This window comes from Theropithecus gelada, chromosome 15, assembly GCF_003255815.1.
Source record: "Theropithecus gelada isolate Dixy chromosome 15, Tgel_1.0, whole genome shotgun sequence".
NCBI classification, from domain to species: domain Eukaryota; kingdom Metazoa; phylum Chordata; class Mammalia; order Primates; family Cercopithecidae; genus Theropithecus; species Theropithecus gelada.
The window spans coordinates 59773663-59799458 of NC_037683.1; the positions used below are offsets into that span (position 1 = coordinate 59773663).

Here is a 25796-nt window from a genome sequence, read left to right on the forward strand (position 1 = left end):
GTTTAGTAGACAATTTTATATACAATCTGGAGTTCAGGAGATGGGGCATGGGTAAAGTTACTGGTTTAGAGGTCACTTGGATGTAGATGATATTTAAAGATATTTGAATGATAGCAACTTAAGAGAAGAGAGGTTAAGAAAACTGAAGCTGACATCATTCAACGTGTAGCATTCAGGCCAAGGAAGAGAAGCCAGAAAAGAAGACTGAGAACTGTGGCCAAGAAGATTGGCAGAAAGCCAGGAGAGGTGGTGACTCTGGAGTAAGCAGGGGTTCAAAAAGGAGACAACAGTCACCTGTGTCCATGCAGCTCACTGTTATACAAACCTAGCCGTCCTTTATTTTCCTGCCTCTAATCTATGTGGCAATTTTCACTGTTCCCCTCCAATTTCTTGCCACTGTGCTTTTGTTCCTATTATTCTTCTGCATTGGAATACCTCCTTATCTGTCAAAATGCTCTCTGTCCGCCGGGCGTGGTGGCTCACACCTGTAATCCCAGCACTTTGGGAGGCTGAGGCGGGCGAATCATGAGGTCAGGAGTTCAAGACCAGTCTGGCCAACATGGTGAAACCCCGTCTCTACTAAAAAATATATATATTTATATTTTATTTATATATAATATATAATACATATGTAATTTTATTTATATTTATATTTATATTGTATATTTTATATATATATACACACACACACACACACACAAAATAGCTGGACGTGGTGGCGGGTGCCTATAATCCGAGTTACTTGGGAGGCTGAAGCAGAAGAGTCGCTTGAACCTGGAATGCAAGATTGCACCACTGCACTCCAGCCCAAGCGACAGTGCAAGACTCTGTCTCAAAAAGAAAAAAGGAAAAAAAAATCTATCTATCCTTCAAGACCCATCAAGAATGCCATCAACTTTGTAACACATTTCCTAACTCCACAAATAAAATATACTCTCTTCCTTCGTACTATCTGATAGCCCATTGTATGCCAAATTTTATTCTGATTTGTACTGTAATTGTTTGTATTCTTTATTCATCCTCCCTATATCCCAATATAGGCTCCCAAACCCCTCATATTGTAGCTGAGTGTCTGGTATGCAGTAGGTCCTCAATAAAAATTTTCACTGAATCAAATCCAAAACTATAGAACCCAAGCCAGAAAAAGTATCTTCAAAGGACAACCTCTTTTGTCCGTTTAGATTTCTGTCTGCCAGCACGTGGATCACCTGCACCCAAGCCCAAGAATTATTTACTCATATTCCTGGCCCTCTATAGAAAAATAGTGAAAGAGACCAATCAGAGAAAACAAAGGTTTTTTTCAAGTTATCTTTTTTAAAAGACTGTGGCAAATAAAAACAAACAACAACAACAACAAAAAAGAAACCAACCAACCTACCTATAGGAGAATGCTGGCAACACTACTTATCCTGCTTTGGCTGAATATGTCCTGAGCTAATGGCTATTTAAAAAACCATTTAAACTAATCTTTCCCCCAGATCTTCATTATGAAAACGGCAAGTTGCAAAAGCCCAAAGGATGAAACAACTTTTGTTATCCCTGAACCTAAAACTAAGCTACAAAGACTGTCCTAATCCAAACCTTAGGTTAGAAGTCAAACAGCAGAATATTAAAAACCGCTAAGAGAGTAGATCATAAAGGTTCTCACCACAAAAATATGGCATGCATATGAGGTGACAGATATCTTAGCTTGATTTAACCATTTTACAATGTATACATATATCAAAACATATATCATACTGTACACAATAAATACATAGAATTGTTATTAACTATACCTTAATAAAAATAAATAATTTTTTAAAAAATAAAGAGGCAGAGGCATCTGATAAATAATAAATATGAGTTTAATAATTTTAAAAAGTCAGGCAGGCCGGGCGTGGTGACTCACACCTGTAAATCTCAGCACTTTGGGAGGCCGAGGCGGGCAGATCACTTGAGGTCAGGAGTTCAAGACCAGCCTGGCCAATGTGGTGAAACCCCATCTCTACTAAAAAATACAAAAATAAGCCAGGCATGGTGGCAGGTGCCTGTAATCCCAGCTCCTTGGGAGGCAGATGCAGGAGAATTGCTTGAACACAGGAGGTGGAGGTTGCAGTGAGTTGAAACAGAGTGAGACTCTGTCTCAAGAAAAAAACAGCAGCAACAACAAATAAAATAAAATGAATAAAAATAAAAAGGCAGCAGAGCAGAAAGAACACAGGTTTCCACATAGGAAAGAGGTGGATTTGATTTTCAATCCTATCATTTGATATGTTTGTAATCCTAAACAAATTTGTCGGCTTTTTCAAGCCTCAGTTTTCTCACTAGAAAAATAAAAATAAGAATAAATCTCTTAAATAATTATTGAATTACTGAATTACTATGAAAAGAAGTGCCTGACACAAGGTAGGCTCATAATCAGTTATAACTATTTGTATTGTCACAAATCCTAAGAAATTGTTTGTGGCCTTTCAAGTATTGTCTGGTGATTATTTGTAGTCTGATTTAATAATATGTACTACCAACTGAGCACCTGCTATGTATCTTATGTGTTTTAGATTTGTAGACAAATGTTGCAGCGACTGAGAGCATGCATTCTGGCATCAAACTGCAGAGATTCACATTCCAGCTCCATCATATGGTAGCTGTGTGACCTTGAGAGAGTTACTTAACTTTGCTTCTTATGTCTGGATTCTTCATCTGTAAAACAGAAATTATAATAGTACCTCTCTCATAGGATTGTTGTGAGGATTAAATGAGATAGTGTGTATAAATTATTACCAGCTTATAGTGTGTGCACAGTAAATGCTAGCTAAGGTTATTATTATAATTTCTGTTTTACAGATTAGGACCCTCAGCCCTAAAGAGGGTCAGTAACTTATCCCAGGTCACACAGTTAGTTAGGAGTTTTTTTTTTTTTTTTTAAATTCAAGGCTGCCTTATTGCAAAGCCTATGCTTTTTCACTAAACCATCTCTTTTTCTGTTACGTATGTCCTAGGTAAAAATCCTTATTTTTTCCTTCGATGGCTATAACAATTAGCTAGTGACAGTCTACAAGACATCAAGGAGGACCTAAGGAATAAAAGACAGCAACCAGGTCTAAAATGAATATATGTTACTATTTCTTCTTCATATGCACCATAGTAGTATACTGCATTTCCATTAGAAGTTACGTTAATAAGAAAATTTTTTAACGTTCTTGCTCCAAACATCAGTACATACTTGCATTCTCTTACACTGGGAAGAAAGAAATTGGTAGAAAGAAGTCATCTGGAAGGTAGCTCTGGCTATGAGTTGGAGGAAAAGGGAAGAAGGAGAGAGAAAAACAAGTTATCAATGGTACACATAGTCAGGGCTAAAACTTTATAAACCAAATAGAACTTCCATAGACCTAATGATCACTGAGAATTATCTGCCAAGCTGCTAGGTGAAACACGCTGAAAACCAACCTGGGCCTATGGCGAACATGTTCAGCTTTATGATTTTCTTCATCCCCTCTTCTGTCTTGCATGATGTTGCCCCCAACTATCTTCTAAAACTAATCACTCTTTCATGGTCAATGGAAACTTAGAAACCTAGATTCTCAAACTTTTGCTAAAACAGCCCAGGTCTTCCTAGACATTTGTAGGTAGATAAATAACCTAGTGATAAGGAATATACATTCTGTTTAGGTCCATACTCCAGCTCTGCCCCATATTAATTGTGCGATAATCCCAACTGGTTGTTTTGTGCTAAGACTCCTACTTCCTGCACTTTCAGACTCACATACTCAGAGCCAGACAGCTTTTGAGAGTACAAGGTGATAACTACTGCAAATTCACAGAAGATTACCTAAGTATAAATAATCAACCTAACCTCCCTCTTCCTCTAACATTTTCTCACAAAACTAAAGTTTGGAAACTCCTTTTCTTAATGCTGGCGCCAGTTCAACCACACTCTAGAAGGTATTGGTTTCATGAACTACAATGCGGAATCATCAAAATAAAGGGGCAGCATGAGAAAAAATGACAGCATGGGGCTTTGTGGTGTATAGATTTAGTTGCTTATACAAGAACCTGGGAGGGGGAACCCCCCAAAAGATTAGTCACTTCATTTTATGTTGCAGAACTCAATTCAGGTTAACAAAGTGTTGCCAACAAAGGAGATGAGAGAATGGCAGCATTCACTTGCTCTGGACTGAATAAACAAATGCGGGATTTGTGGGCTGACTAATGTCCTGGGATAAACCAGGCAGTCAGCCAAACTCTAGGAGTTTTGATGAAAAGACAGCAAGCCCACACTTTTCTTCATGAAGAGTGCTCTGTGGGAGTATTGATGTCCACATGGGCAGCCTGGGTCTTCAATTTGCCTTAAAGATTCGCCCTTATCCAGCCACAGGAAATTCTCAATGCCTCTGTAATTGAACACCTAGATCAAATGACAGAAGCTAAATTCCTTCTTCTTGAGAAGTGTTATCTGTCATGCATCTCTTCGTAGAAACATGTTATCATTGTCCTTTTTTAAAAACTACATTACTCTGAAAATATACAGTTAGGTCACCAAAATGTGACTCTAGCTTTTCGTTCATTCATTTCATTCACTGAGTACCTACTATGCTCTAGGGACCATGTAGGGCTCTATATATAGAACACTTAATGAGTCAGACATTGAAGCCCCCCAGCCAGCCTTAAAATTTCAAGGGCACTGACAAAAGTAATATAGTGTTTGTTATTTCATTTCTTGGTTGGGGGAAACTATTAAAATTTGCAATATTTTGGTGAAAGAGGCAATAAGTTTTTCAATTAAGGTCTTAATATAAGTTTGTAGGGAAGTCAGAAATGAGAATGTGGAGTTTCCTTTTATCTGGCCATCAGGATCCCCCACCATGCTGTGAGGACCACAGTCATCATTTAACCTCAGGCTAAAGTAGATTTTATTACAAACTGTGCAGCTAGTGAAATGTCAAGGGTTGTTTCACAGGATCTTAACTAACACAAGGAAAACGTCCTAGCAGCAGCTGATGCAAACTCCTGTAAATGTACGCATCTAGTTTATCTATCCAGGTTATAAATAGACACAGTATATTCAGGTTGAAAACAAAATCCCTGGAGTGTTTCAATGTGAGTATAATATACCTAGAAGCAAAAACTTCACTGATATAAAGGATACATTTTATGAATCTCCACAAAAATCTCTGAATTTTTTATGAAATTTAGGGCCTTCTTAAGTAGTGTTTACTACATAGAGCTTTCATAGTTCCGATATGAATACCTACTCTCCATGATTTATCAACCCTTGAGAGTCCCAGTAGGATGCTGACAAGTTGCAAATTTAGAGAATTAGTTTTAAGAAACATTGTATATAACTGCCTTTGGAAGAAAATTCAGGTAGATTAGCAAAGATTTTAAGCAAGTCCTTTCACAAAAACCTGCAGAATTTCAAGGAGTCTGGGGTTTATGAAATCATCAAATCAATAGCAAGTTTAACATATTTATGTTAGTCTTATAAGCATAACTCTTTGGGAATAAAGGTATTACAAAAACAACGTTTGGAAAAGGAGGCTAGCTCTTGTTCAATTACTGTGAAGAGCAGAGAATTGAAAGAAAAAGCTACACACAAGTTGGAAAAGTGCTACTCGCGTTTAAAAAATAGAAAAAGAAAACCTGAGATTGGGAATGGATGATAAGCAAGTAGCAGAAGCAACAAAAAGTCTCTTTCATTTTCAGCTCAGGGGGCCTCTTAAAGGAGCAGGCTGAAATGTACAGCCCACAAACCAGAGGAAGGCCTGCACAGGAAGTGGAGTGGAAATTACAGTTGAATGGACTCTGAAACAGGATGAAGCCAGTCCATGTGAGGTTCATGAAAACCAAGTAGACAATATGAACATCCAAGTGTTTCCTTGTGTCATTAATTCAATATTACATTCTGATTTCAAACACCATGGAACCACAGTGAAAAAGCTGCAAAAACAGTAGCCGTTTTTTCAAAACTTCTTTCTGCTGTTTGCTTGTCAGAGCCCATCAGACTCTTCCTTGAGCACTTTGCAGGGCACAAACTGGATCCCACTGAGGTGAACTATTTGAAGGGTGATACCAGATTTCCCAGCAAAATTAGATAAGCAGATTGACATGACAAGAAGCATGAGGTAGCAAAAGGAGCTTCCCTAGACCGGGCCAGCGAATTAGGTGCCAAAAGCCTGAGGTGGTTATTAGCAAATGATTACCACCTCCAATTGTCTTAGTACAGACTTTTCACTGCCAGAAAACTGCTAGAGCAGAAGCTAGCCAAAGCAATCACTGCTCCCCTAGGAAGCATTCACTGGGAGCTCTTGTTAACATCCCCACTGTTTGAAAGTGGCTAGACAGGACAGTGGCAGCAATTCCTATTGTCAGTTAAGGAGAAATTGCCCAACGGGATTTTAACTGTTAACTGGATTTCAGCCATGCTGCTCCCAAATACTCCTTTCCTTTGGTTACCTTTCAGCTGGGACTTCCTTGGCAGCCAAAGAAGTATTTCACTTCCACAGTCATCAGAGCAGTACAGAGGAAGAAAAACTGAAAAGCAGTCAGGACTCCCTGTCTCTATACGTAATCAATTGCAAGGCCTCTGGCCAAGCCAGGCTGCTTTTCTGTGTTCCCTTCTCCTTTAACCATAAAACAGGATAATATAAAATCTACCTCACAGGATTATAGAAAAAGTCATAGGAAAGAACAGATGAGCTAAGTGCTATAGAAGGTATACACACATTTATGTACTTAAGTCTATGTGTGTGCATGTATGTGTACAGTACATACATTCAACTTTTTAATGTTTCCCAATTGTATAAAAGAGAAATACAGACTTACCACTTAACTGGTTAAGTAATATGGACAATCTGGATATTTTAGAATAAAAATTCACCCCTTGGTTTGAGGAAAAAAAAGGCAATGTCTAAATTGTTCAGACCATTTTTAATTCTGCAAGTCCTAGCCATGGAGTTTACACAAGACTAAATTTTATGATTGCTAGGAAGCCAGAAAAAAAATATTTTAAGGAAAAATAATAATAGCTACTAATTATTATATGTTTACTATATGCTGGCCAATCTATGAAACACTTTACAGACATTGTTTTGCTTCCTCTTAGTCACAATCTTGTAAAGTATCTATTATTTAACAGTACTATACATGATGCCTTAAGTGTATAAACAAATTTATTGTTGGAATTGAGATTCAGACTCAGGTCTGTCTTACTTCGGGGACCTTGATCTTAATCTGAGCCATCTTGGCTCTCTGAAGAATGCCATTTTTCTCATCTATCCCTACTCTAGGATTTAGCATTTTCTTTTGCTATTAAAAGTTGGCCCATGTGCCCTGGCCGGTGTGTGGGCCAGTCCCTGTGGGGCCCCTTGTGTAAGAGCAGATGTACTGGAGGGTGACATAGAGAAAGCAGTGTGCAGAAAGAGTTCTAAAAGCAGAGGACAAAAGAAGCTTCATGAGGAAAGCACCTTTGGGATTTATACCCAGCTTTAAAGGGCTGCATTTCTTTGATAAATGTCACAGAGGCTTGTGTTTAGACAGAGCAGGAAAGAACTCTTCCTGTACTCTCCAGCCATTCCATTTAGACTAAAACTCTTCTTCAGATGTTTGGGATGAGCTGCTTGGCAACTTTTATTCAATTAGGGTTCATGTCTAAAAGGTTGTTTCATATCCCCCACCTATTACCTCTGATGGTTTCTTTGGAGTTAGATACATTCCAACTGGATCTCCCAGTTTTGTTCTAGAAAGCAGTACTGACTTGGGAAAGGATTCCAGCACACCTACCAATAATGCTTGAACCCTGGAAGAACCACATAGTGTATTAGCCTAGTTATTAGATATTATTTAGAAACACCACTGGAAAACACTTAAATAATAGAATTTTAGAATTGAGATTGATACTAATAGGTAAAAAGCGAACATTTGTTGAGCTCTTACAGAATGGCAAGCATAGTACTATACCTTTTACATGGATTATTTCATTTGTCTCACACTATCCCTATGAGGCAAGAATTGTTATGATTTCCATTTTCAAATTAGAAGACTAAGTTTGCCATTAAATATTTCTCATTGTCACAACAGCCACCAACATGACAAGAAAGAGTAGACCTCAGGCAAGAGTATGCAAAATTTTCACAGAGCCATCCCTCCTTGACCTCCCCACTTCTCCTGTGTTCTCCCAAATGTCTTATTCCATCATCCAAGGTGGTTACAAATTTCATTCATTTGTCATACTTTTCCCCTGACATGGATTGGATTGGCGACTGGTTATCTCCCATGAAACTCAAAAAAAAAAAAAAAAAAAAAGTAAGACCTTAAAAGAAGAAATGAAAGATATTTAACTCTAAAAGACCTGAGAATGAACTATGACTCCAAGAAAAGTATGTATGTATATGTGTGAAACTGATTGCAAAATGAAAAGATCCAATGGAGACCTCTTAACTGCCAGACTAACCCCATGAACAGCCTCTTCCATGCAATTCAATGGAAATTATTCCACGGGAGTTATGGGAAAGAGAAGAAGAAAAAGTTTTGTTGAGAAATGCAGGATTGGGAGAGTTAGGCCAGCATGATGAGGAGCTTTGTTTGGTATGAGCACTTTAACCAGATCTCTCCCTTTCAGAGCCTGCCCCAGCTGAGATATTTCATACCAGTATCCACCTTAGAGGCACACACTTCTGCTGAGTGCATGGGCAATGGGATTAGGATGGAAAGACATTTACAGGATGACAGTGTTGAAAAGTTGTTGAAATCCAGCTCTAAAATATATCAAATTATTTATGTCATCTTTTGGGTTTCCAACTCAATATTTTCTCATCTAGGCCAGGCGCAGTGACTCACACCTGTAATCCCAGCACTTTGACAGGCTGAGACAGGTGGATCCCTTGAGCCTAGGAGCTCAAGACCAGCCTGGGCAACATGTTGAAAATCCACCTCTACAAAAAAAAAAAATACAAAAATTAGCCGGGCATGGGAGTGCGCACCACATAGTCCCAGCTACTCAGAAGACTGAGGCAGGAGGACAACTATAGCCCAAGAGGTTGAGGCTGCAATGAGCCATGATTGTGCCACTGCATTACAGCCTGAGGACAGAATGATTCCCTGTCTTTTAAAAAAAAAAAAGTTTTCTCATCAACAGTGTCTAACCACAGCAAAGCTGGATTGCAAAACCTCCTTAAAGGGAAAATATTTAGAAAAGAGTTATTTGGTTCTATATTCTTTGTATCTAATTAGCTATGTTTTGTTATGTATATGTATAACATCTTCATAAAATGATGGAAGGAATTTTGTACTGTATAAATGAGCTATAAGAATCATAATAAATAATAATATATGTCAGTATTTGTAATGTACTATAATGTTACACTCACTTCATAATTTTTGCTTGACTAACCCATCACAAGTGCTAAGTTCTTCAGCTCATTAGTTCTTGGAAGCATGGAGTTACTAACAGTAGTGAAGGGGTGCCTCTTTAATGCTCAGGTTGAAATTAAATCACAGAAATAGTTGCTTCTTTCCCACCAAATCACCAGCATCCAGTCTTTCTCTCTGAAACTTGTGAGGATGAAATATTTATATCAGCATATAAATGGATGCAAATAATGAGTCTCTCCTTTATACATTTTGCTGCAACAATATATAAATACAAAGTTTTAAGGCTTGGGAAAATCTATTGTGTACAGACAAAACAAAGAGGAAGAAAAGAAAAAGGAATGGAAAGGAGATGAGAAGAACAAAGCAATGCTTGAGCAAAGGAGGGAGATGAAAGACTCTATTTGTTTCATGTCTATTATTGTCATGAATTTACCTGTATCACATGGATTTTATCTTTATTACTACTCCAGAAGCAATTTAGATCACCCTCATGTTTCAGAAAAATAAACTAGGGCTCAAAGAAATGAAGTAGGCTACATTACTAAAAAGTGCTAATCACAGGATTTGATCCTAGGTAACTGTGATTTAAAGAATCTACATTTTCTTTCACTGTATCTCATTACCTCTCTTTCCAGGAGAATGCTCCTTTGATGTGTGTTTTTCAGTTCTTTAATCACAGATAACATATATCTGGTGGCCAGAAAACAGAAATCTTTTCTTTGATCTCTGCTGTTGAATCAGAATGAGGCTTATTCTCATCAAAAGGGGGACTGGATGTAGGAGAAAAAATAGGCAAATGTTAATTAATCCTTTGGTTGGACTGTGACCTAAACATAGCAGATATTTCCTAATCCCTCTTCATAAACCTTTTATCACCTTGGCTAGTGTATGAAGCAAAGAAATACATTGAATATGGTATACCTATACTCAATAAATAGAACACAATAATAGTTCCACCTTTCAATTCTAATACAGATGCCAATGCCTGATTTAAACCTATGCCCCAGATCCTCCTGCCTTTTTTCTCTCTTGAAACAACTATCTATACACAGTCAAGTCTCTATGACAACCTTAGCAGTTCCTTGACAGAGCAGGCAAGTAGTCCAATGGTTAAGTACATGAGCTCAAATTCTGGCTTCATCACTGATGTGGTCTTTCACAGGAAAATTATTTAACTTCTCTATCTTTCTGTGGTTTCTCAATATCTGAAATAGTGATTTATTATGATGATTTATTTCATGAAGTTACTATTAAAATCAAATTAAATGATATGCATAAAGTTCCTAGCATAGTGCCTAAGACATAATGGGTGTCGCTGCATTCTCTTGAATTATTGCTAGATATAGCCCTCTACTTTGTGAAGTAGACAAATTACAGTACTTTGAGGTAGCTAGGGAATCATTTGGATGACTTCCATTTGCTACAGAGAAATTTATTTGGAAAAAAAGAAGCTGAAGGGTTTCTCAGGAGACCTGAACTATTGAAGTTGTCCCAAATTTTCTTCTTACATTCTAAGTCCAGTGCAAACAAAGTTTCTGTCTATTTAATGTTTAATATTTAATATAGCAAGTGAATTCATTTTAGGTCCAATTCGTGTAGTATAGTATTGTGTTATTATAGGTACATATAAAATATTGTTTAATAAATGCACCTTCTGATTTATGAGCATTTTGAAGAGCTTGGACCACAATCTTGAACAATTTACTTTATGGTAGAAGTTTATAGTGCTATATCTTCACTTTTATAGATATTACTAAGTCTATATGTTTATTTAGTTTTTGGTGAAGAGTATGACACCCAAGGATGACTTTAGACTTTAAGTGATCTACTTTTTGACCTTCATTGTGACCAAAAGCATGAGCAGCCTATGCATTCCACCACTTCCTCCATCAGCACCACAGCTGCCACCAGGACAACTACTGTTCCCCCAGCCTATTTTGCTTCCTAAGTATTGATGTTTAGAAAAAAAATTGACTAGTTTAGTGAAGCTAAACTATTGTACATTTGCTGAGATAATACTATGCATTTCCATTAATAATGAATACTTGTGCCAAAAGCAAACTATAAGGGTTATAGTGACGATGTGCTGGATGAGAAAACCAGAGGATTCAAATTCCGCTTTCACCAGTGATTAGCAGTTTGGAGTTGAGTAAATTAACCTCTCTAAGTCTCAGTTTCTACATCTACTAAATCCAAAAAAATTCAAAACAGTGACTATTTCATTAGATTAGATATTTTGATTAGTGTTAAATGTCTAATATATAACAAACACTCAACAGGTAGTAGCTATTCTATGTTAGAATACAAGCAATTCATTTTTACCTTATCATGATACTCATATTTCCCCTTCTCCTATTTTTCCTTTATCCTCTTAATCCTATTGCTCATGTTTGTAAAATGAAATCCTTTGTGTAGGGAGACCACATATTAAAAGAAAATAAATACACACACACACAAAAAAAAATAAATTATATTTTTCCAAAAGAAAAATACTTCTCAACAAAAAAAGTTACAAAATAAGTATTAATCATGTGAAATGTATGCATGGTGGAAATGGATCATTTAGTACTTTATAACTTGAATATAGAGTAGCATTCTCAGGAGAGAGTCAAAAAGGTTGTGTCAGCATCCTAGTGAAACATATTCAGGCACCTTTTGCCTTCAAACTTCTTTCCCAGCCAAGATGACAAATGTGGGTTAAACATTTCCTCTCTTACTGACTCATTTGGCAGAAAAAGAAGTCCAGATACCAAGAGGAATAGAAAAAAACTGGTGGGGATACAGGCACAGGAAGGAGGGGGAGGGAGGAGAAGCATGTCATATTTCATCAAGTTATACAAAACCAATGCAGAGGATTAAAAGAAGGATGCATTGACTTTCACAGGTAAAATCTAGGTTCTGGAAATATAACAATTTTTAATGTGAACTTCACACCAAGGAATATTAATAACTAAAGTGTTTTTTACAGAATCACTGTACTATAATTCAGTTATTTACAGGATAATAACATACACACACACACACACACACACGTATATACTTACACAGGAAAGCCAAGGATCAAAACTCCAGAGCATTCACACTCATGTATACTAACAGACCCAAAGTTACACTTTAATTGAACTACTGTGAAAAATAATCAGAGTAATTGTTTGATAACTTAATTATAGGATATTCTACTCTGTTTCTAAGCATTTTACAATCTTTATCTAATTTGTTCCATAATAATTGCTGAAAATAAGTATGTTAATCTTCCACCATCACATCCAAATTTTTGTAAAATAATCAGGTGTGAAATCTGAGCTGACTAAAAAAAAAGTACAAATACTAAAACATCATGTCGTGTTAGTTATACCTGACCTAGGCAAAAAAAAGTTTGACTTCCACTGTTCCTTCTTTCCTGCCCTTTTGCCTCATATTTATCTGATATTCATGCCTAAAATTTGTTGTGAAGATAAAATAAGATAAATGACATATGTAAAGTCCTCAATAAACAATAGCTCTTATTACCATTGCTATGGTTACTATCATTATTTCTGTATTTTCTTTTACCATTCCTCACACTTGAAGGTGAATCTCATGGGTAGAGTTTCCCAAAGCATGATATGTGTAGTACTACTAAAGGCAAGATTTTGGATGCATACAGACAAAAAAATAATTTAGTAGTAACATATTTATATTAAAGTATATTTAAAACTTTTTAACTAGCACATCAACCTAGTGATGTAACAGATATTGTTTTCGGGGGCTTTGTTGTTGTTGTTGTTGTTGTTGTTTTTGAGTCGGAGTCTCGCTTTGTCACCCAGGCTGGAGTGCTGTGGCGCGATCTCGGCTCCCTGCAAGCTCCGCCTCCCGGGTTCACGCCATTCTCCTGCCTCAGCCTCCCCAGTAGCTGGGACTACAGGCGCCCGCCACCTGGCCAGGCTAATTTTTTGTATTTTTAGTACAGACGGGGTTTCACCATGTTAGCCAGGATGGTCTTGATCTCCTGACCTTGTGATCTGCCCACCTCGGCCTCCCAAAGTGCTGGGATTACAGGCATGAGTCACCGCACTCGGCCACAGATATTGTTATTATTAAACAAATTTAATTAAGTTGAAAATCATAGTATATTTTCAGAAGCATAATAGTACAGGTGGTATGTGAATAGCATAATCATGAAGATGGTACTTAAATAAAGTTTGGAAAACAATGAAATAAAGCATAAACAACTGCTTTCACAACCTAAGAAGTGGGGAGGTAGAGTCACATTTTGAAAGAAGCAAATCTGTCATCTGCTATCTTATAAATTCCTGAGGACACATAGTCTTCATCTAGGCAAGTATATTAATATGTGCTCAAGAACTGAACACTGGATATATCTGAAGAAAATCAAAACAGCACGTGTGTGTCTGTGTGTGTGTGAATAGATTTTGATGAAGAAAAAAAAATCTTATAAAGGCAGCGAATGTGGAAGAGCCTTAATTTGTAATTCATATCTTATTCAACATCATATGTTTTTTACTGTAGAAAAAAATCTATGAGTATGAAACAGCCTTTACCAGTGACTAAAATCCATAGAGAAAAAAAACTCTCAGATTACTAATAAAAGTGGAAAAGTTTTAGCCAATTATCCTTCACAATATTGGAAAAATCTAAGTACATAGTAGCACTCAATACATTTTTGCTAAATGAATAATTGATATGGCTATTATAACTACAAATAACCTAAAGCTTCAAAACCAAATAAAATACAGACCTGATAGCTCCTTACAATTTGGGGGATGGGGAGAAAAGATGGTAAAAATAAAAATATATAGAATTACAATTCCTGCATAAACATGTTACAATGACAGCCTGTTAATAGGAATATCATAAAACTCTATTGTGAATAGATTTTCCAAACATGTATACATTTAATAGTCATGAAAACACATCACTCAGTCGTATATATTAAGGATATAATTGATCAGAAGGGTTTAAGTATAGCCATTCTTGTGTGATTGTATGAAAGAGTCAGAATTCAAGAAACTTTTGCAGAAACGTAAGGTTTTTTTGAGAAGTAAATTCAGTGATATCTATTTTGCTTTCTTTAACATAATAATACCAAGGTTAATATTATGGACAGTTTTTAAAATCTTACTGTTGAGTTTGAGTACTTGTGAAACAACATTCTGAAGACACCCAAAGACAGCACGAATGGAGACCCCCTGGACTGGTGCTTCCATTGGGCCACAGTGGTGGCCATGGGGCAAGGTAGAGTCTGAGTACTTTAGGGAGGGTGGAATTTATTCTTGACTCACAACCAAACAGATGAAACAGTCTTCGTGCATTCCTTAATTTTATCTGTTGCAATGCATAAATACATTTCTATGCCATCCTCTTTTATGAGCATTTTTTACTTTCTGCTTTTTAAAGACAGAAATAATAAGGATTTGGATCACTGAGCTCTGTGAATTGTAGTATTTTTCACTGAGTATTGTAATTGTTTGTTCATAGACCCTTGAAGGCAGAAAATGTCTAGTTCACTATTATATTTCTAGTGCCCAGTGCCTGAAACATAGTTGGTAAATATTTGTTGAATTAGTTAAGAAATGTATGAATAAATGTTTTGGCCCCTAGACAGCTAGTAGATGAAAGGGTTTAGGAAAGAAAATAGGAAAGAGAGCTTCTGAAGCCCAAGTTCACATTATTTATTTCTTGGCCTCTTGTGCCTACCAAGCCCAGCACTGAATGAGCTAGCAGTGATCTCACCCGTCGAACCTGCTGGGCTAGTCCTTCAGCAAGTGAGATGAGTCTGTCAACTCATGTAAAACATAGTAAACTTGGCTAACATATTCCCAGAACAGTGTGACTGCTCTCACCATCCAAATCTGCCCTGGTAAGCTAGATCTAATTATCCACCATGGAATTTGGCCAATTACACAGAGATTATGGTATGTTGAGAAATATGAACTTTAGCTACCCATAAATAAAAGAACAGGAATCAAGGCCACTCCCTATTGCTTCTGGTGATTTCTGAATTTTTTTTCAAAACAGACAACAGTTGCTTTGGAGTCTGTGAGTTTCCTTCTCAAGTGGATGAAAACATAAGTCAAACTGCTTTAGATTTTTATGTAAAGTATCTTCAAATTTAAAGAAAATACAGTTTGTAGTGTTTTTTTCAGTAAGAGTCCAACTGAAGTTCAAAGCCCTAAGGAAGTGTTTTCACCTTTCAGCAGTAGATTCAGAGAGCCTAACTCTTTCCATTTACAACAGAAGGTCACCATGCACATTATCACATGTTTATGCAGTAGAACTAGACAAAGTTTAATGTTCCCTTTTATATCTTTTCCTGGTAAACAAAAATTGTGTCAGGGTTATTATGCATGTGTGATATTGTGAAGAAACTTTCTGGGTACAGTGGGGCAAAGTCTTCTCCATAAATAAGCCAGGGTTGATTGGCGTTTTCACTTTGAAAAATATCGCACAGTAGGATCTCAACAGCTAGATAATTTTCACAGTACATTTTATTTTTGTTCATTGTTGTTATACACAACTCTTTAGGATCACACCTACTGAAGAGGTTCAGGTACATCTGTAGCATTTGCTCCTCTCACCACTTCAGATGGTCTATTTTTCTCTCTTTTCTTTTTCTCCTAATATACTTTTCTGTTGCATTAAAGGACACCACTTTCCAACACATCTTCTCTTTATCCCAGTTTTACCGCTTATACCATCAACATTTCTGGTACATCTGTTTTCTGTTTTCATTGAAATTTTTACTTTTGCAGGCAGTTATTTAGTGAGAGAGAGGGAGTGGTGCGAAACCACAGAAGTGACTAAGAAAAGTCAGAGAAATCAAATCTGATTCTACATGCAGTGAGCAACAGCATAACGAATGCTGGGTTGAAATGAGAAAGCCTAGAGATACATTCTAGCACCAAAGCTTACCGTGTGGCCTGGGAAGTCAGGGAACCTCCTGAATACTTCAGTTTCCACATTTATATAATTAAGATGCTAACACTGACTCCATCTGACAGAAATGTCAATAAGATGAAATCCGACTGCATGAGAGTTTTATGTTGCATTAATTTGTAAATCATATATCTCTATATTCATGTGAGTGTGGCTGTTCATGATGTTAGACGCTCAGCTGCAAGGGAGGCATTCGTGCATACACAGTCTCCAATCTTCTGTTTACCTTCTGTTTACTCTTGCCTAAACTGGACTAACTCAGGAATATCAAGGAGTTCATTCCTCAGAAGATGGAATCCATATATCTGAACAATCTGACCATCTCTACTGTACCCTGCACAGTTGCTTGGCTTCATATAATTTCTCCCAGCCTGCTTCATTGACAGTCCGATGTTGGTTATGATCTCCTTCTCAACCCACCACCCACATCTCTACTATAGTCTGGTTGTTTGTGAACATCTGGATTGAACTAGAATTGAGTAGAGTAATGATGTTTTGGAGTCAAATTGACTTGTGTTCAAACAATGGCACTATGTTGAAATAGCCATGAAAGCTTGAACTTGTCATTTAATTTCTATGAGGCTCCATTTCCTAATTTATATATAGATGGCACTAATATCTACTCCATAGAATGCTGATGAGGAATAATCAAGATAATACATGATCACAGGCTCTTGCCTTGATCAACAGTTACAGTGGTGTGTTAGTCACCTAAGACTGCTGTACAAAGTGCCACAAACTGAGTGACCTAAAAAGAGAAATTGTCTCACAGCTCTGGAACCTAGATGTCTGAGATTAGCAGTTGGCAGGGCCATCCTCTCCCTCAAGGCTACAGGGAAGAATTTATTCAAGGTCTCTTCCCTAGCGTCTGTTAATTTTGTGACTTTTAGCAGCATAGCTCCAGTCTTTAAACAGCATTCTCCCAGTGCATGTCTCTATAGCCAAAATCCTACTTTTTATAAGGACACCATGATTAGGAGCTTCTCCTATGTCAGTAAAATCGCATCTTAACTAATTATATTTGCAATGACCCTGTTTCCAAATAAGGTCACATTCTGAAGCACTAGGAGTTAGAACTTCAACATAGTCATTTCAGGGGAACACAGTTCAGCCCAAAACAAATGGAATGAAAAAAATTTGAGGGCCTGAAGATTTGGCAAAGTTTATTTAGGAGCTGAGAGGTCAGAAAAACCATGCAGTGTGCCATAGTTAATTGCTCAGCCACTTCTTACTATAATCTGTTTTTTTAAGAGACTATATACATTATACAAATATCTATTATCAGTTGTCATTCTACTTTGATTGTGGTGATGTGTATTTTCTCATCCTAAAAATGGAGGAAAAAATGCTGGCCTCTACCTCCTAGAAGCTTACAGCCAAAATATTACAACAACACTGCTATGCATGCAGATGTTAAAACACAGAGTAAACAGATGTTGCACAATTAAGATACAGCTAAAACAGTGACCGAGGATTTACATATGGAGAATTGACTCTTGTTGCCACAGGAAGGTGAAGGACAAGAACGAAAAGAAACATTATACCGGTTTCATAAAGACAGGACTGCTGAGGGATTTGAGATGGTCCTTGCAGGGAGAGAACATGGGAAGCTCACAGGAGATTAAACCACTGAGTTGACATGGCTTCCTCTGAGTGAGATATTAATGATTCTAGTTCCACCGAGCAATGAAGTCTAAAGCTTTGGATCCCTTTTTAATGATTCTTGGCCTTAAAAAATTAGATGTGGTTTAAAATTTTTGTCATTTTAAATATTTTTTAAGGTATTGTTCCCTAGAATTATTTAGTAAAGAAATTTCTAAATCCCTAAACCCATTTTCTAAAATTCTAAACCCATTAAGAATAAATATTGACAAGAAAAAAATGTCCATGTCCTAACTGGAAAGTTTTTCAGATAAATGAATGTTAGGATCTCTTCCAGAGTAAGTTCCACTCCAACATAACCAAGTCAACAATGAAATTACTATTTCTTGAATACTTACTATGCACACACTACACCAGATATTGCTTGTAGTACAAAAGGAGATAAATAATTGTTTTTTAACTTTAAAAATAATTGAAACAAAGGAATACACATGCATACTTCGTCTTTACCAAATAACGGATTTTTTCTAGACATTATCCCCCTCATTAAAAATGCATCAGCATTGTTGGTCTCTATCACTAACCTGTTATCCTGTGGGTTCCTTGACAGAAGAAATTACATCTTGTCCATATCCAACTTGTTTCTTAAACATTAAAAAAGAAAAAGTAAAAGGACTGAATTAGTACAAAAGAATAAAGTTTTATTATAGTGCAAGAGCTCAAAGTAATATCCATCCCAAGTATGGATATTTAGAATTGTTCAAATATTTGTGTTATACTCTCTTAAAAGTAAAAGATTTTTAAAAGAGGCAGCTGAGCAATTAAAGTAAGATGCACTTTGTGGTTGCTTTGAGCTCATAAATCTTGAACAGATTTATCAAATCTGCAGGGGCAAAATAGTTAAGCTTGGTAGATAATTATTTTTGAATAATTAAATGAGTAAATAATTAAATAAATTAATTAATTCTACTAAAGAAATCAGAGAAAAGTTGAATTTCATCTCTCTCCTCTAGGTGGCAAACTCATACCTCCTACAGTGTTTCACATTTCCTGTCTCCTAGAACTGACATTTGAAAATTGCACTGAAAAAAATCCATAGTTTTACATCTGTTATAGTGTAGAAGTAAGCAAATATAAAAGTATTTTCTCCAAAAAGTGCTTCCTTTAGTTTTGCATCTTTAAGCTTCTTGTCAAGAACATTGTTTATAGCAAGCCATTATGAAATATGATTGTGTAAGTACTATAAAGAAATAAAATTGTGCAAGAGGCTTTTCAAAGCACTTGTGCAAGACTGCTTTGAGTACCTTCAGTTTTTCATTGCCTACTCTTAGGAAAATATTATTTTCCCTAACGTTTATTGTTATTCCCTAGGGTATTCATTTTCCCCTAAATATGAAAACTAAGCCCCAGATATATTTTTCCCAGATTCACTATGACCATAACAGACAAAATTGAGTAACAGCTTAATGTGTTATCCTCTAAATTGAATATAGAACAACCAAAGGAGATAAATTAATCCAAATACCTTGCTTTGATTTCCATTCACACCAATATACGAGTTCCCTGAATGAATTAAATTATGCCCCCCAATCTCCACTTCCCTTTGTGGTGACATAGTCTGTATTTTCTTGTACAGGAAATATGACTGGAAAATGTCTTGAAGTGTCATGAAAGCTGAAGAGCAAAGCTAAAATTAATCTAAGAGCACACCAAACAGGAACAGCAAGTATCGAAGATGCCTGCCCTGTTTCCAAAAGTAAGAGGAGATAAGTAAAAAGAACAATGACATGTTATAGCCCAAGAGCTAAAATTAAATGCATATAAACAATTCTTGTGGAAACTAGAAGCCAATGTAGATTACGCAAACCAGGTGGAGTCTTGCCAGAACATGCCAGGAAAGAGTCACCCAGCATTGAGACATGGCTAGAGATAGAAGGGAGGTTAACACTGGGAAACTAGAGGATTCTGCACTTGGATGGCAGCTGTTAAATTCTACATTAATACTGAATAGTATGTACTTTAAACCCCATTTTTCTTCTTTATCCCACTGAAGAAGCTGTAAGTTAGTTGTTCAGATACACAAATCCAAATGAGAATTTCTAGTTTATGTATGATTTCTCTAACACACATTTCTTGAACAACCACTTTAGGCCAAGCCTCATAATAGAACCCAGAGTAGAATCCTTGAATAATTCAAATATGAATAAAGCATGCGTGATCCTTGCCATCAGAGTAGTGACGAAGCCAGACATGTACACAAATAATTATATGAGGGTGGTAAAGGGAGAAGGGGAGAAAGAATGCACAGAGGCAAATTGGTACATTGATGTCAGGGTGTGGAAGAGCCACCTTTCAATCCCATCCTACATCTGGAACAGTGGCAACTTGTTTGACCAGAATCTAACCACAGTATTAGTTTTGGTAGATTTTGAGTTACACCTATACAGCTGGGCCTCTAATGCAGCTAAGTCATGGAAATAGGCACAAAGTAGATATGATCATCTATAATACCTCTCCAAAGGCATTTTAGCCTTGTTTCAAGAGATCATTCTCAAAGGTTTACATGAAGGCAGAGGAGTTACACAAGAAAATACCACCTGTTAAATGGACACACGACTCCTAACTTTGCCATTAGAAGGCAAATATAAACCTTTTAAAATAAACTAATAAGCTAAAAATATATTAATAGGGGAATGCAAATAAATTATAGAATAGTTCATAATTTTAAAAGAATGAGGTAGCTCTAGCATGGAAGTAAAAAAATATGCATAGAAGTGAAAAAAGCAGGAGGAAACAATTTAGGCTGTAGACTGTTATTTGATGCAACTTACACACTATTGTGTATTACACCGCTAGAATTATAATGACAATTTTTTATAATTTGGGGGGACTTGGATTTGCTATTTAACCTATCAAAAAATTGTGTCTTACAGTATTATTCAAATGTAGTGTGTGAAGACTTATACTATTGGTCCTAAGCACTACTGGTTGTTTTAGGCTTTTTCTCTGTCTCTGTAGCTGCTTTGCAAGCATTATCTTCATGTTTACAGCATTCAATCTAATTAGCCCATGCACAATATAACTTCAATTTGAAAGGAGAAAAGTGATTTTTGACCCACCTTTTGTTATTAAATGGATTCCCTGCCCTATATCAGCCGCAGGTAGATCTGTTATCATTTGTCTTTATTCTTCATCATAAGAAAGTAGAGAGAAAAAGAAAGGTGAAAAATGGGGCTCAAGAAAAGAGAGGAAGGAAGGACTGACCATCCCTTCCAATAGCAGAAACTGAAAGTTGTCTGTTAACTGTAGCCCTTACATCTGTGGCTAAGCCAACACCCCAGGCCCTGTCCTGTGGCATCTCTTTCGCTGTGATTGATGCAATTTTCTCCTTTAGTCAAAAAATTCTCTTTAATTCAGTACATGTCTACAATGACTCGGATTCCTCAGATGTGATCATGGCCTCTTCTCCTTCTAGAAAAATCTATAATGATAAAAAGCCACAGAGTCTGACTCCTATGAGGCAAACTTATCTCTAGAAACACCACAGAAAGAAAGCCAGTGTGGCATGCACAGGATGTGGCATAAACAGCCCAGTAGCTCAAACCAGCCAGTGACCTTTCACAAAGAAGACAAAGGCAAATACTCGGAGAAGCAGCCACTATATTGGTGCCAACATTCCACAAGTAGAACAGGTGCATCCAACCCCTCCTGGAACCACAGACCAAGTTAGACACACCTAGACTTTCCCACTCACAGGGCCACCAGGACTAGTCCGAATTCAAGTCAACAGAAGCTGATTGCCGTGGGGATAGGTGAGACCCATGTTTGATGCCAATCAACATGTTCACGATTACCCAACAAGGAAAATAAAGAAATAAAGTAAACACATGCACCCATATCTATGTAATTCTTTTCAAAAGAACTTGAAGTAGAGCAATAAGGACTGAGAGAGAATGGTATTAGTTCTCTCTTAATTCTTGTTGCTCTACTTCAAGTTCTTTTCAAAAGAATTAGTTTCATAATTATGAAATAAGCACCAACAAGAACTAGAACTTCAATGACGAACCAGCAAAACAGTTCCAGCTGCCCTCAACAGCACTTATTTTCTCTAAATACATTAGACAACAAACAACCTAAAAAAAAACTAAGAGAAATGTTTAAAATAATACAGTAATGATAATAATCATTACAGTCGCCATTTATTAGGGATCTATTAGATGCCAGATATTTTGCTATATTTAGCTACATAGCTTACTCTTCATAGAAGTCTTGTGAAGCAGGTTTTATTATCCCCATTTTACATATAAGAAAACTACATCAAATCTAAATTAAATAGCTTTCCTAAAAATACTCAACTAGAATGGCAGAGCCATAATCAAACTCTAGTTGAACTCCTATCACTATACCACAGGTCAGCAAATTATGACCCTTATGTCAAATCAGTCTTGCTGCCTAATTTTATTTTTAAAAGTCTTATTGGAACATAGATACTCATTCATTCATGTATTGTCTATGGGTGAGTCTTTACTACAACAGCAGAGATGAGTAGTTGTGACAGAAATTCTATGGCCCTCAAAAGCGAAACAAGCTACTATCAGGACTTCTATAGAAAAAGTTTGCCAACCTCTACACTGTAGTATGCCTTAAGGATTTTTGGAAGTTTGGGTATGATAAATACTTTCAAAGAATGATGAAATTCTGAGAAATGGGAGTTAATTGTCATCAATTTCTTTGTTAACAGCTACCCTAAGACATTCTGTCCAAAACCAAGTTGGAGAAAGAAGAGTTGCATTTCAGAATACAAGAAATTTGAATTTTATTGACTACTTCATCTCTTTCCCAATCCTAACTCCGGCTTCTTTTCACCTCAGTTTCTCCCAGGATATTTCACCAAAGTAAACACCTAAGGCAGAAAGTCAGGGAGGAACACAATGAAAAAGTAGTACTATAGCTTCACAAAACTTTTAATTCCATTTTCATTCTCACCACCTATCATAGAGGCAGTCTGAAAAAAAGACATGCCAAATTTCAGGGTTTAATTAGTTTAGGCAAGCCTGGGTGGGTGAATTTATAGACCAGAATAATAGAATTTTAATATGGAAAGCACATCAAGTAATAACCAACTGAGAACCAGGTAGCAACAGAGAAGAACCTTCTCTTATCTATCCCACCACATGTTCAACAGGATCTGGCCTAAGGCCACATTGTATCTATTCACCAGCTTTCATATATTCATTAACTTCACATCTTTCATCAAAGCTACACCCTTGATTTTTTAAAAAGCATGGTTTGGGGAAGCAAGCATACTTGGGTTCAAACCCTGCTATGGCCACCTACTACTTGTATAATCTTAGGCAAGTCAGTAAACGAATTTTTAAGCCTCAGTGCAATATAAATGTGGTTGGTTTTTCACTGAGTATAAAGAAACTGGAATGAGATAGCATATTCAGTGCCAACAAAGCATTTGGCACATAGTAGGCACTCTGTCAATAGATGGCAAATACCAGTGTTGTTCTTACAAAACAGGTGAAACTGCATCACCTCAGTCTCTTCTTGGACCAAAGTCAAAAGGTGTTGATTGTTGGAGCAAGTGGCATCTCACTACTCAAAGTATGGATGATAATCTGCTGGCTGCATACTGCAAAGGAAAAGCATTTTTACCTGAGAAAGATAACTTTTAACTTTCTAATCTAGCTTTGTACCAGTTGCAAATAATTATTATATGTTATGCTTTACGGACAGCCTTGTTTTTAATTATGAGGTTTTTATTGGAGTGGCAGGTTTCGGGGTAAGTCTGCCATCTGACTTGCCAGTACTTGTTAAAAGTGTTTATAGTGTGACTCATTTACATATGCATTTGTATGTTTAGGTGCTATTACTAAATTTTGCTGGCATACAGTGAGGAAATTGTGATTCAAATTCATCCGTATATACTCCTGCACCATCTGCTCTGCCCCTTCATTTACCAGAAGGCTAGCTTTAGGTGCTTGTGCATGTAAAACAGAAGCAAGCAATACTATGAAAGTGAAAATCTTTTAGGTAGTGTAGTGCAGCGGTGGTCCCCAACCTTTTTGGCACCAGGGACTGGTTTTGTAAAAGTTAATTTTTCTGCAGGTGGGTGGGGGGTGCTCTGGGTTGAAACTGTTCCACCTCAGATCATCAGCCATTAGTTAGATTCTCATAAAGGGCGCGCAACCTAGATCCCTTGCATGTGCAGTTCATAATAGGGTGTGTGCTCCTATGAGAATCTAATGCCGCTGCTGATCTGACAGGACGCGGAACTCAAGCAGTAATGCTTGCTCACCTGCTGCCCACCTTCTGCTGTGCAGCCTGGTTTCTAACAGGTCACAGCCCGGTACAAAATTAAAAACACTGGGTACGAGGAAATAATATTCATGCTTTAAATTGTCTTTTCTATTCATTACACCAGGGCCAGTCTGTGGCCTAGGGGTTGGGGACCCCTGGTGTAGTGAATTGAAAAGACAATTTAAAGCATGAATATTATTTCCTCATGCCCAGTGTGTTTAATTTTGTAGAGGGAATCCCTGCAGGAAAAATCATCTTCACATCTAAGACAGCAAGTGGTATTGATGACAGATCAGTGCTATAAATTGCCTGTGGAGGAACAGAGAGAGAGAAAACATGAGGATACAAACAAAGCTCTTTAAAAGAATAAAGACACTCTCATAAATGAAAATTCAAAATGGCATGGACAACAATGAATAAACTCCACAGTGATTCAGTAATACCAACAGCCAAGCCTTTGTTGAGCACCTTCTACAGATGCACCTCAGCCATGAAGCCCTAGGCAGGGCATTGTGGATGTGGATATAAAGTATAAATAATGACATTTTGTAGACACAGACATTGCTTTTGTGTTTCCAACTGCTCTATTTATTACAAGTACAGGAAAAAGTAGAGGGAAGGAAGGGAGGAAAAGAAGAAAGGAAAAAAATGGGAGAATAAGAGAGAAAGAAAAGGTGTCCAGTGTTAGAAGTCACAATTCTATCAGAACTCCAAGTGCCCGGGGCTCACAGCCACATGATTCTACCTCCACTCAATCACTTCTGGAATGACTCTTGTAGACTTATGCATAGCTGAATCACAAATGACCACTCTCCCCCTAAAATAAAAACCTCATAGCTTAAAACACCTATGGATTCTGAGAATAGCTCTGCTTCACAGTCTCTCACAAGACTGCAATCAAGGTGTCCACCAAAGCTGGGGCCTCATCTGAAGTCTCCCTTAGGGAAAGATTTGCTTCCCAGATAACACAACTGACTGTTGGTAGGATTCATTTCTTTGAGAGGTGTTGAACTGAGGGCATCTGTTTACTGCTTGCTGTTGGCCAGAGTCTGCCCTCAGGTCCCTGCCATGTGAGCCTCTTTCCTATGGCAGCCTGCTTCATCAAAACCAGCAAGAGAGGAAGTACTCTGGCAAGACAGAGGTCACAATCTTCTGTAAACTTATCAGAGAGGTGATATCTACTCTACTGCCATATTCTATTGGTAGGAGCAAGTTACTCAAGTGGAGGGGATTACACAAAGCTGTGACTACTAGAAGGCTGAGAAAACCAAAAGCCATCTTACGCTAACCTACCACAACTTGGTGATCTACTCTCAGTTTCTTTGTTTCCTCTTTTTTTTTTTTCTTTTTTTTTTTTTTTTTTTTTTTCATATTGACCTATATTCAAGTCACCACAAAATAGTCAGGTCTAAATATAAAAAATTTTGCTTTTAGCTCTAAGTTTCCTTAAAGAATTTGGTATTAATTACAGTAAGAGCACTGGGTTGATCTAAAGAAAGCATGAGTATCAGGACCAATTCTAGCAATTTACTATGAGATTTTATCCATGAACCTGCTTTTCTCATCTTTAAAATAGGTATAGTTATGCCTTCTCTATT

General features: G+C 37.0%; 1 long non-coding RNA gene across 1 annotated transcript in view; it reads right to left on the reverse strand.

Moving 5' to 3' along the window:
• LOC112607792 overlaps window positions 1-25796 on the reverse strand; it is a 127147-nt gene that overhangs the window by 64822 nt on the left and 36529 nt on the right. The window contains exons 2-3 of the long non-coding RNA XR_003115906.1: window positions 9978-10124; window positions 7659-7780 (exon numbers count right to left, since the gene is read on the reverse strand). This is a non-coding gene — a long non-coding RNA (uncharacterized LOC112607792). The remainder of the gene's footprint in view (window positions 1-7658; window positions 7781-9977; window positions 10125-25796) is intronic.